An 11,928-nucleotide genomic window follows, 5' to 3' on the forward strand; every position below is an offset into this window, starting at 1 on the left:
CAGGGGAGGGTTCAGTTTGCTTTTTGCTGTAGTTACAGCTATAACCAAAGAAGCACTGCCATGCAGAAGGGTTGGGGAAGTCATCGTTAAGCCTGCAATGACTGATAGGTTTTGTATTACTGACATGCATGAGATAGAAGATGTTTTGTGCAATTTCTTCCAAGACACTAGGGGAGGCAGTTTTATTTATTAAACAAGGAGCTGGTGTTCCACGTGTCAGAAAGCAACAAGGCTTTAACTGTTCTCAGAAGTTCTTAATAGTCCCAATATAAGCTCATTTTCTGTATTTATAGAAAAAAAAAAAACCAACCCACCCTGTTTGCTTGGCCATTAGCTAATTGTCCTTTTGTGCACCTCTGCATCATTTCATCCCACTTATAATCTCAAGATGGTGGGTGCCAGGACATTTTCTAAATGGGTCTTTTGTTCTTTGAATTCATTGCCTGCCTCTTATCAGCACCTGATAGAAGGCTGAGGAAAAAAAAGAAGCCGTTGTTCTCCCTCTTGTTAATTATTTAACATTTACGGCATTTAATTTGTACATCTTCTGTGAACAGTATTCTGTGGATGTCTGTTGTATTAATAATGTCCATTTCCCTTACAGGACAACTTTGACATGTTTTATATGATTCTGTAAAACACACAATACTGAACAGTAAGTAGGCTCCACGGGAAAATATTTGTTAATGATATTGGCCAGCTAGCTAAACATCAGGAAAAAATCCCAATTAATATTGAATACAGAAGAACAATTTGGATCAATCTTGCAAGGATTAGAGGCTTTTACTCACTGTAGGTCTCGCACATGGTCACTTAACGCTTTGTAATACTTTGCACTGAGTCTATACTATGTAGTCATTATGAACCTAATGCAACTTATGCTAAACCTCATTAAAATGTTGCTCATGAACGAAACTACTAAAAAAATCAGTTAATAAAGAATACAACAGATTCATATTAAATCAGATAAATCACTCTAATATAAAATTAACTAAATGAAACTGATAAAAAGCTCCCAGTTTTCTTCAGAAATGGAAGGGTAGAACAGACCAGATCTGGAAGCTTGCTAATGCCACCTGGAAAGGCTGTCACTCGGGCAACTTCTCCCACCTTGATTCTGCTAATATTTCTTATTGTGTGCATCCTTGAAACTGTAAGACAACAATAGACAAAAATGCTCTTCATTCCAGTAATCTATAGCAATATTGGATTTAAATATTTTTAAGTGTGGTAAAATACTTAAAGGAATTGGTGAGTAAATAATAAAAAAAAACTCCATACGTATTTGAAAACAGAGGGAATGAAAATTGTTCACAAGCTCTTCTGTGCCTCAGCTTTTGATTTCACAGCAAGGCTGGCTGAGATTGTTGCACTTCACCTGAGCTTTTGTATGGATTTCTGTAAAATAAACACTGTCGAGCAAGCAAAATGTAACTTCCCACGTGGCTGAACACAGGCTGATGTGTCTGTACATGAAACGTTGAAGGCATGCACCTCAAGACAACAGTAACTCTGTTCAGGTGCTGCACAGACACTCATGGAGAGAATATTGCTTTAAAAAAACCCTAATTTGTTGGGATTTTTGCACAGGATAGTGCCTGCATGAGGAATAATACCTCTTCAAGAGGGTGGTCAGTCACTATCTGGGTGGTGATATGAGTCTATGTTGCAAATGTCTTTGTGATGGTATCTCCAGCAGGGTTGGACAAGACCCCAGTTGTTCTGCTGAATTCCTGTACCCAACTGGCCTGAGGTCCTGTGCGATCATTTCATTGCATGCCCAATCCATTGCTGCTGGTTAACCTGTCTACCAACCGCGTCCTAATCATCTTAACTATGCACAAGAGACTTTCCTGCAGGATGATTTCTGCACATTTTACAAGTTCCTACTGAGTATTTACACGCATCTTGTCTAAGTACTGGTTAGTTAGCTCTGGAGTAGGAAGACCCTGGGGAGTCTCTGGGATGGCAGCTTCTTCACCTGGTGTATGAAACAACACACTGGGAAGAAAACTGGTTGAGGCACAGACATGATTGATGATCTTAAAGGCCTTTTTCCAACCTATGTAATTTTGATTCTATGAGCTGCCAAGAGGATTTGTTGTAACTGCCCAAAGTTGCCACTGTGAGAGCTCCTGGAACAGTTAGTCACATGCTCTGTGAAGACAGTGGCTAAATGTTTGGTCCATCCCTTTGTCTCAAGGTGGTCCAGCATCTAAATGGCTCTTTGTGCCACCAGTGAGATAATTGGTTCTTTGCACAGGCACAGCCCCCATACACAGTTACACCACAGTTATAACTATAGGACTAACTTGAATTTCAATCTTGTATCTCATTTATAACTTCAGCTCCACGCCAAAAGGAGTGGTCAGCAATACTTTTAATGAAAAAGTTTTCACTGAAAAATAACGACTTGCCAAAAGTGTTTGCAAACACTAGAAATGTGTTTCTCCTCTTTTGTTCTTACTGTATTTGTCCTACATGCTAATTTAGGAGTAGAGAAAAGTCCGTCTAGAAGAGAGTCACTGACTTCAGGAGAAGCTGGAATGCATCCATAATGAATTATTGTAAGGCTTGTATTCACACTTTATTTTGGCCACAATAATTAGATAAGCAAATTCTGGAGCTGATCCAGGCTAAGTACGCAGTCAGTAATAGATCATTAAGATTTGGTTTATTTGTGCATTAGATAAAGTGACTGGACCTTCAAACTAAATCAGAAGGCTTTGGCTTCTGAGAAATCGCAGTTACATGCACATCAGCAGATGTTTAAAGCTAGAGTCAATATTTAAGGAACTGGCATTCATTCCTAACTCGGCACATATTTTTTGTTCCGCTCAGGCGTATTATTCAGAACTCACTTTTGCACCCTTAAAGTGAAAATGATTCAATTTCCTTACTGTCTGGCACGTTAGAGGTAAATGCATTGAAAGCTGGTGGGGCTTAGAGGCTGCAGATGAAAATATACAGGCTGGATTCACACAACTGAGCAGATTCTTCTCATGTGACATGCCTGCTTTTCAATAAAGGGGTGCTTTGTTGCTAGTCCTTTCTGAACACCTCAAATTACTAGCCAATTGGTAAAAAGCATGACCATGGATTTTCTATATAAAATATAAATCATAAATCTTAGTGAGACCATCAAAATTAGAGTTGTAAAATTAAGCTGTAGTGATACAAAGTAAAATGTAGAACCTTTTTTGTGTGTGTCTTAATCTTCGTTTCTATTTGGTTATATATATATAATAAAAATAGGAGATTTGTAAAATGACTTGTGTTCTTCTGGCCTTTTAGAAGTGGAAATAGCATAAGGACATTTGAGAACTTCATTCCAAGAACAGATATTAAGCTGTGTTTTGTTTTGGAGTAGGCTTTTTTCTGTTTCATTTCATTCACATATGCATGACCTGAAGACAGTTTAATACCAAAGTAAACTGCTACCATAAAACAGCTTACGTTCAGTGTAGGGGTTTGCTGGTTTTGTTTGAATCTTAATGTCCAAATAATTCTCTTAATTTTGCTTGATAGTCCACCTCTCTATGGTGAACTAAATGTACTATACAAACTACACCGTTTGTGTCATTCACATTTTAGAATTATTTTTTTTTGCTACGTTAAAAACAAAAAATGTTTTTTATGCTCTGCAGGCATTAACAGTGGTAGAACAGTAGTAAGGCAGCAGAAATGCTCTGATTAATTTGTGCATGCACTGAGAGAGACATTGGTCATAAACCCGTGAATTAGACCCCTAGCTCATTGTGCTGCATGCACAACTGTCATGCTGTGAACCAAAGTGAAGGTCTGTATGAGGACCCTAAACATGGTTTTCATTCATGGAGCCTGATTGCATTTTGTTTTGTATTGCAGGTTTCAAGTGGAGTGAGAAAGGCACAGTGCATGTGAGCATGGCGCATCACGTTAAGGGTTTATGTAACCTGTTATTACATCCCATGTAAGAAATTTGGGTGCATGGTTCTTCTGCTGGTTAAGGGTCTCTGCATGTGCGTAGGCACATTGCCCCGTGCCAAACCCTGCTCTGAATCTCAGTGAGGCTCTGGCAGCCAGCTCTGGGACACCCCGACATGGCGCAGTAGACCCAGGGACTCACACCTCTCCCTCTTTGATATCCATCTCTCCTGGCTATGTCAGCAGCCAGGCTCCTGCGCTCTGGGGAGGTCAGATGTGGCTGGACATAGCAGCTCTATCCATCTGCATTGGTCACAGTAACTTTCTCCTTTAATCAAGAGGGAGAGGAAGGCATTTGTAGTGTCCAGTTCCTGTGACATATTTCAGAGGTCTGCTACAGAAAACAGCAAACTCTTTGCCTGTATGATCAGCAGAGATCATTTAGCCTCTTCTTAGAAGTCTTTAGGTGCCTAAATGGACCTCATCTATCATGAGGGTCCCTTAATTGTAGTGACTGAGGTCAGTGAAAAACTATATCCTATTAAAATTGAAGCTTGATGTTTTAGTTGTAGCAACAAAGACTTCCTACTCCTGCCTAAGCACCTAAACCAGACGGCTCCCTCGTGGTTGAAAGGATATTTTGAAATTTATTTGCTTTTTCACTGTTTCGAAGCATCCCAGCACAGAGTACAAAATGACAATTCAAAAAGTGCACTGTATGTTATAAACAGCCCTGCCCTACATACAGCAAGTCGCTTCCATTTGTGAAGGAACAAAACTTCATACTCGCTACATTAAAGCCTATGTTGATTTAAAGCACTCTGATCAGTTGATCAAAACCTGCTTTAACGTTGCTCACGGAACAACCTCACTCCTCACCTGTGTATCATTCATCGCTGGCACAGATACTAAGCATCTCAGTGCTTGCTAGAGTTGTGTTTCAGCCTTTGGCATCAAGGATCATTTCTGTGGTTCAAGTGCTTGCTGGCTGAAGTAAACAGCAATAAAGATAATATGAGTTTTCTTGGGATGGATTGTGCCAGCTTAACCTAGGCATGAGGACTGTGGTTTTTTTCCCCTTGGTGCTAATTGAAAGAGAAATTAATTTGAGCCAGAGGAGACAGGTGTGTAAGGCTTGCTGAAATTACAGGCTGGCTGCTGGATTAGCAGAGGTAGACATGAGAGTTTAACAATCATGGGTTTTATTGCACAGAAGAGGAGCAATTAAAACATAAAAGAAAGCAGGAGTGTATAGAACAAGCAAGACTAGAATATAGTAAAGTAAAAGGATTTAAATTGGGAGGGTTTTTAAACAAATCTAGTGCATTAAATTTCAGGCATGGAAACAACTGCTGCTCTTTGTAGGGAATTGAGGAAGAACTTTTGGGTGTAGTAGTCTTAAGTACACCTTAAGTACTAAGTCTTAAAATGCAGTTTTCTAATGCCTTTTTTTTTTCCCCCTATATATATATATATATTAATTTTACTTGAAACAATACATTGACCACATGTGGTCAGGGAAGTTCAGTTGTTTGGTGCAAACTGCTTCATGTGACACTATTCAGGTGAAAACCATAAGGTCAGTTTTATGGGATTTTGCTAAGGTGGGAATAAGCTTTGCCATTCTAGAAGGACACCAGCCTTTTGAGGAACGAAAGCTTGTGTTACCCTTTAGGTCCTGACCAAATTCTGGGTCCGAGACCTGTTTGTCTAGCAAAAGCAAACTTTATTAAGCTTAAAAAATCTGTGGAGTTAAATTCAGTTGATAGCAGGAATCTGGAAAATGATTGAAGGACAGAGTAGCAACATCTGAGGGTCATGGAAAGAGAGTAAGGATCTGCTACAGTTGTCGGCTGAGGAGGCTATATGTGCATGTACAGCCAGGGACACGCACTGTTGACAGACACACAAAACTGCCCACTGGCAATGAAAATGCCACCTTTTAGTGCATATAGGCTTTACATTGAGATAAAGATTGTGTCCTGGGGAAAAAAAAAATAATAAAAATTGTGAATTGACATAAGGCTCTGATGTGATCAGGTTAGGGAAACCTGGTGGGTCATCAGGTGCTGGATGAGCAATACACCACAGCAGAAACTACTTGAGCATGTCCTCGGAGTTCACCCTGGTCTGACGGTACTGCTCTGCCAGTGACAGATTTTTGAGCCTGTGTTTTACTGTGCAAAACAGAAGTTTAGTACTATGCACCGGCTCAGCTACCATGCTTTAGCTGATGTGGGTAGTCAATAAGTGCACCGTACTTCAGTCTTGTCTCTCAGTCCTCTAAATACAGTGAGGGGGCTATTTTTGTGCAACACTTCCAGATTTATTGCTGTATCTCAGTTACTATGCATAGTTTATCTGGAATTTTCTTGATGTCTTATCTGTCATACCGCAAGCAATACCTGTAGCTGGGTCTGGGGCACAACTGCTGCAAGTCTGGATGGCAAACTCTCCTCGAGAGTAACCTTCAGATGAGCTTCTCTGCTAAATGGAAGAGCTTACCACTTGTCACCTCCATCCATCCCACCTCTCTGGCAGTCACACCAGGAAGATTTGATTATCCATTGTCTTTCCTTTGAGGACTCAGATTTTTCCAGCCAGAAGATGGCAGCCTGAAGTTAGGCTTAAGTAGGGACTTCAGGTGCTGGTCCCCAGGGTAGTTTGGACTTCTGAACTGTTAGGAAATTCTTACATATATGATTCTATAGTATTAGAAGATAATAAATGTAATACATTCAATAAACTAAAATTATAAAGAGAAAATAAATAGGAATAAAAGGATATTCAAGCAACATAATGAAACAATAACAGATGTAGCATTTAATATAAAAAGATTATCAAAGATATTCCATGTTTTTGTAGCTGCTGTTAGATGTCCATTTTAAGTTGTTGCCTTTTACCTCCTCCACCATCCTCATGTTTTATTTAAATGTTGTGCTTGAATCTCAAGCCACAAATGAAGAAGAAACACAATCTCAAAACCAGCTTGATATTATCCAGTGAGGCCTGATCTCACTGTTGAATTGTAGAGGTACTGAAATTGTAAATAAATAAATAAATGGTTATGTGCTAAAGGTGTGACGAAAGAAAACCATGCCCAGCCAGCCACATGCGTTGTTTCTCTTGTTCCCAGCACAAGCGCAGAACAGCAAGGAATGGCTTCAAGGGTCCATCTTTGCATACTTTGTTTGCTCTGTCACAACCTCTGCTTTTCTGGGGGCACCAAGGATGGCTTCTTCCGTGCCTGATCATATGTCCACAAACATCCCCAATGGCCACTGCCAAGAGTTCCGTGGTCCTTGAGAAATTTTAGCTGATTCTCCACATAACTGGCTTAGAGGTATGCAAATGGCTACTTGCACCTCAGTGATGCTCTCCCCCGCTCCCAGCTGTGACTGTTCTTTGTGTGCCACATTTTGTCATTGAAAAAGAGGATCTTAATGGAAATGCCTGGTTTGCAAAGTTTCTGCTGGAGCGCACACATAGAGCAGACTGAGTAGAAATGGATTGCAAAGTACAGATGGAAAATAAGCATTTTAATTAATGCTAACTTTATGTACTTGGGGGACCCACATGCTTGTAGATGTGATTCTATCCCATTTGGTCATCTAGAAGCTAATTCTGATGAATTTGCTAATTTTGCCATAGAGAATTCATAGCTGCCTCTTTTCACCCTGGTACTTTCTTGCAATTACTGTTGTTTGACAGCTGTTGTTTTCATGCAAATTTCATGATGTGGTGTGTGAGTCTCTGTGAGGTGATAATAACTGTGCAGATTACGCTTAAACAATAGAGATAAGAGCAGATGATACCATCATATTTCTGAGCTGCAATTTGATTTAAAAGTATTTGCCTACTGTGGCCCTATAAACCTCACAGGCGATACTGCCCATTTCCCCTTGAGATTCGCGATAATCAGTGGATGCAGATGAAGGCAAAACTGCCTTGCATGTATTAACTACAATCAGCTGGCATAGTGAGTAGGCTGTATTCTTGTACTTTATTTAGTCGTTTCACCTAAGCAAAATGATTTTGCAGTGGTTTATGCCCACTTTACAGACACGTAAATCCCACCGCGCAGATGCAAAGGAGTGGGTAAGTTGGCTGTGTGCCACGATATCAGCTATTGTATTGCTGGGATGGCTCTCCCAGCCTGCTTTCACTGTAGGACTGCTCCCAGGAGCCCCTTGAGCAGAAAAGAGGAGAAGCTCAGCTTAAGTGATGTGTGTATTAATTTACCAGACAAAATTAATGTAGTCTGCTTGTGGGACTGGATCTAATACACGGCTATGTGAGGCAAAACTGTAGAAATGCTGTCAATGTCAGAGGTAACTGCTACTGTTCTACTGCCTTCTCATCACGTTAGATGCACTGTGAAGACCACACTTTGCAGTTGTTAGTCACATTTAAGTGGTGGAAAGATGTTAATAGGAAATGTAAAATGACTCACTCTTAATGAATAAAAGGATATCAGATTTTTGTGGAAGGTATCAGTGCTTACCGAGTTCAATCTTAGTAAAATAATAATGCATAGACAGCATTGATAAAAGCACAAAATTAGAAAAGTTCCCTGTAGCTCACACAGAGGTATGAGCAGAATGGATTAACAAGTGTCATCTTTTTCCCTGGATGACAGCTAAGTTTCAGTGGAGAATAAGCAATTTCAACAGCAGACAGTACTACACTTCGAGATCCTTCAAGATGAAAGATAACGTATCTTAGTGTTGTGCATAATGTTAGGCAAAGACTAGACATTATAGTACTTCATCTATGGAATATTTTGGTTTTAATATATGGGAAGCAACAATAGAAGAACAGCTACAAAGTCACTGTGAGAGAACTTGTATGTTTATCAGATGCAATGGGCCACCTTGAAATGCCTTAGCTTATAGCAAAGGGTAGAGGTGACTTCTTGTAATGGTGAAACACTGTGGAACGGAGGCAATATTTCAATGTCATAATTACAGACCCCTTGGTCGTAACATAATTTGATTAGAGCATTGTAAACTATGTTTTTACTCTAATATATCACTGCCTCTGAACTATAGGTAAAATTCAACCAAGCCTGCTGATAGCAAATCAGCTTCAAGGAAGAGTATTGCCACTAAAAATAATTTGCAGTAAATAAAAGCACTAATTGTTCAGCTGCCTAGCGCTGTGTTACGTGATCAGGTGTGTCTGTAGCCATCACTGCCCATGCGTGCACACACACACACACACACACAGAGTTTGCTTTCTTTTATATTGCACTCCTCCAGTGTGTAGGTTGATATATTTTCTTGGGTCTGCACTTGGTAAGCAGCCAGCCACCCTTTCCTCACCCAGCTGTTGAGTACCCTGTCCCTGTTGGTGAAGTCCTGGCTTGCCTCGTTGCCCCAGAACTCTTGCTGAGCTGAACCAGCACTTTCAGCTTGGTGAATCAGCATAGCTGGCACTGAATTAGTAATTCTTAGTGGTTGTGGGTGTTCAACTACACTTTGTGAGGTAATTACTTTTGGAAATGCCAGTTCAGCACAGCCAGGGACAAGCTGAAAAGGAGACGCAGACTTTCCCAGCAGGGACAGCTGGGGCTGCTGATTAAGGATGGATGAATCTGTTTGGGAAAACAAATCTGCCTAAGCCACAGTTCTGCAAAACTTCCATATTAATTCCTGTGTTTGTGAAAATGTTTGTCTCCTTCCAGGCAGAGGTCTGGGGTTTTGTTTGTTTCTTGGCTGTTGCCACCATCCCATTTTCCTCCAAGAAGTATGGTCTGGTGACTGCAAAATGTTGAATTACTTGTCTGGTCACATCCATGCAGAGTTGCTAATGGTGCTGTTCTCTGATAGCATCTTTGGCAACACCATGCAGCATCTCCTTCAGGAGCAGCAGTAAATGTCATGGCACAGAGAATAATGGTATGCAGTGAACCAGCAGAGAGGTTTAGAAATTGGCAACAGCTTACGTTGTTTTCTGCTGCATATCTTTATCAGGGCTGCTATTAGTACCTTTTGTCTTGGAGACAATGCAGTCATATATTACATTTCTGAAACAGAAGGCTGCCCAGATTACAGGGAGAAGGTGACGTTAATGTTGTAATGAAGAAAAGTAACAAGGAGCAGAGAGGCTGTGTATAAAGTCATTCTATACTGTACGCAAACTCTGCTTAACATATATGCTGTATATGGATTTCAAAACAACGTCTGAAGGGCAGATGTTCCTTGTCCTCTAGTGACAGGAAAGGATACTGTCCATTTGCATCAGGTGGTGACTTCAGATTATTAGTGCATTTAAGTCCTAGAAAGTCTTAGCTGGTCCATACATTTGTCATTTTCCTTCAGAATAAGCCAATAACAAACCAATTGCACACTAAGAAATCTATTTTTTGAAAAACAAAACAAAACAACGAGACAACAACCCCCCAAACCTAGTAGCTGTTAGCGAAGACTATCTTGGTACGGATCACTGAGATGATTCTGTGTTGGGTCATATGGAAAGCTCAAGAACCTGTTCCTGAAAATCTGGGGATAACTTGCCCATCATCGTGCTCAGCATTTGGAAATTCATGTGCTGTGTGTTGTGCTGATTCCTCACTAGTTTGGGTCTGGTGTGTTAATGTATATACTGATTTCTGGTAATGCTCACCACTCGCCTTGCAACTTGTGAAGCACTTTCATATCACAGGGGGTCTGAAAGGTGATTACAGAACAGAAGGAAAACGGGGAGTCTTAAGCCAAGCAAAAGCAAATACTGTTTCATTAACTGAATGGAACAGCTTGAAATAAATATCTAATGTTGCTATATTTGTAGTGTTGGTATTAATCAAAGACAGTGTAATGGCTTTTGTAATATTGCTGCTGGTTTGAGGATGCTTAATAATCAGTTATCGTGATAAAAACATTTTAGTCAATGACCTTCTCTGTCATCTGGGTTTTCCCCTTAACTTTGGCAAATCTGAACCTGCTCAGAGCCCATATAACCATTTTTTTGAGGAATTGTGTAGTCCAGACAGATTGCATGTACTAGTGGCATGGCTTCTGGAGATCTCACTAGAAGTTAGTGCCTTTGAAAACTAATTTAAGCAGAAACAAAGCTAAGATAATTATCTTAATGTGCACAATTATGCTGGATTAGAGCCCTGAGTGAAAGAAGCAGTTCAAATGTGGGCCTTAGTGTAAAATCAGAATTATTTCTTTATGTGGAAGGAACAGTGATCAGCTCCTGCCACATCATTTCTCATGAACACTGATCTCCGTGCTGTTCTTGTGGAAGTTTGTTATATGGATATTAAGGGGAAAGCACCTGGATGAACTCAGTTAAAGCCCAAGTCAGAGTCTAACCCATCCCAGTTAAGTTTGTCAAGGAGCCACAGGTGACACTCTCTACCTCCAGTATCTGCTAGTTTATATATGGCTTTCAAACACACAAAGAGTTTTTAGGCACCATGGTTGCATGCTGGGGCTTTCCCTCCTCCTTCCAGAGCCCAGATGAGAATGACACTGGAAGTCAGATGTACTGAAGCAATGAGGAGCTCATGGGGCATGGTCCTGCTTTACTTGCAAGGCAAGAGGTAGGGAGTTTGCAGCTGCCTCCTCCCTTGCAGGCTTAGTGCTGTAAGTCCAGGACTAAAAATCCTTTTGCTTGCCTGAATAAAATTGCTCATCTGCTCCCTTTCTTCTGCTCAGGAGACTCCAGAGTTGTTCAAACTTTGCAGCATCAGACACCAACCAAGCTTTTAGGGTGAGAGCTCCTCTCCCCAAAGCCTTGGGAGAATGGCTTGGTTCACATTGCCAGACCCTTAGTGTGTGGAAGAATGTCTTGCAAATAACCTCTGTTAGGAAAGCAAGGCGGAGGGGCTGTTTAGAGAATGGGATTAGATTAACATCTTTACCCCAAACTCTTGCTGTGCTTCCCATTTTCCAATGAATTTTATACGTATCAGGTATCACTGGCCACCTGCTGTCGTGCTGATGGAGGCAAAGTCACTGCTGATTTCTGGAACAGCTAAGCCCCGTGGCATAAATCCTGCTGGGGTGAACC

The sequence above is a fragment of the Falco peregrinus genome, chromosome 4 (assembly GCF_023634155.1).
Source record: "Falco peregrinus isolate bFalPer1 chromosome 4, bFalPer1.pri, whole genome shotgun sequence".
In the NCBI taxonomy this organism is placed as follows: Eukaryota; Metazoa; Chordata; class Aves; order Falconiformes; family Falconidae; genus Falco; species Falco peregrinus.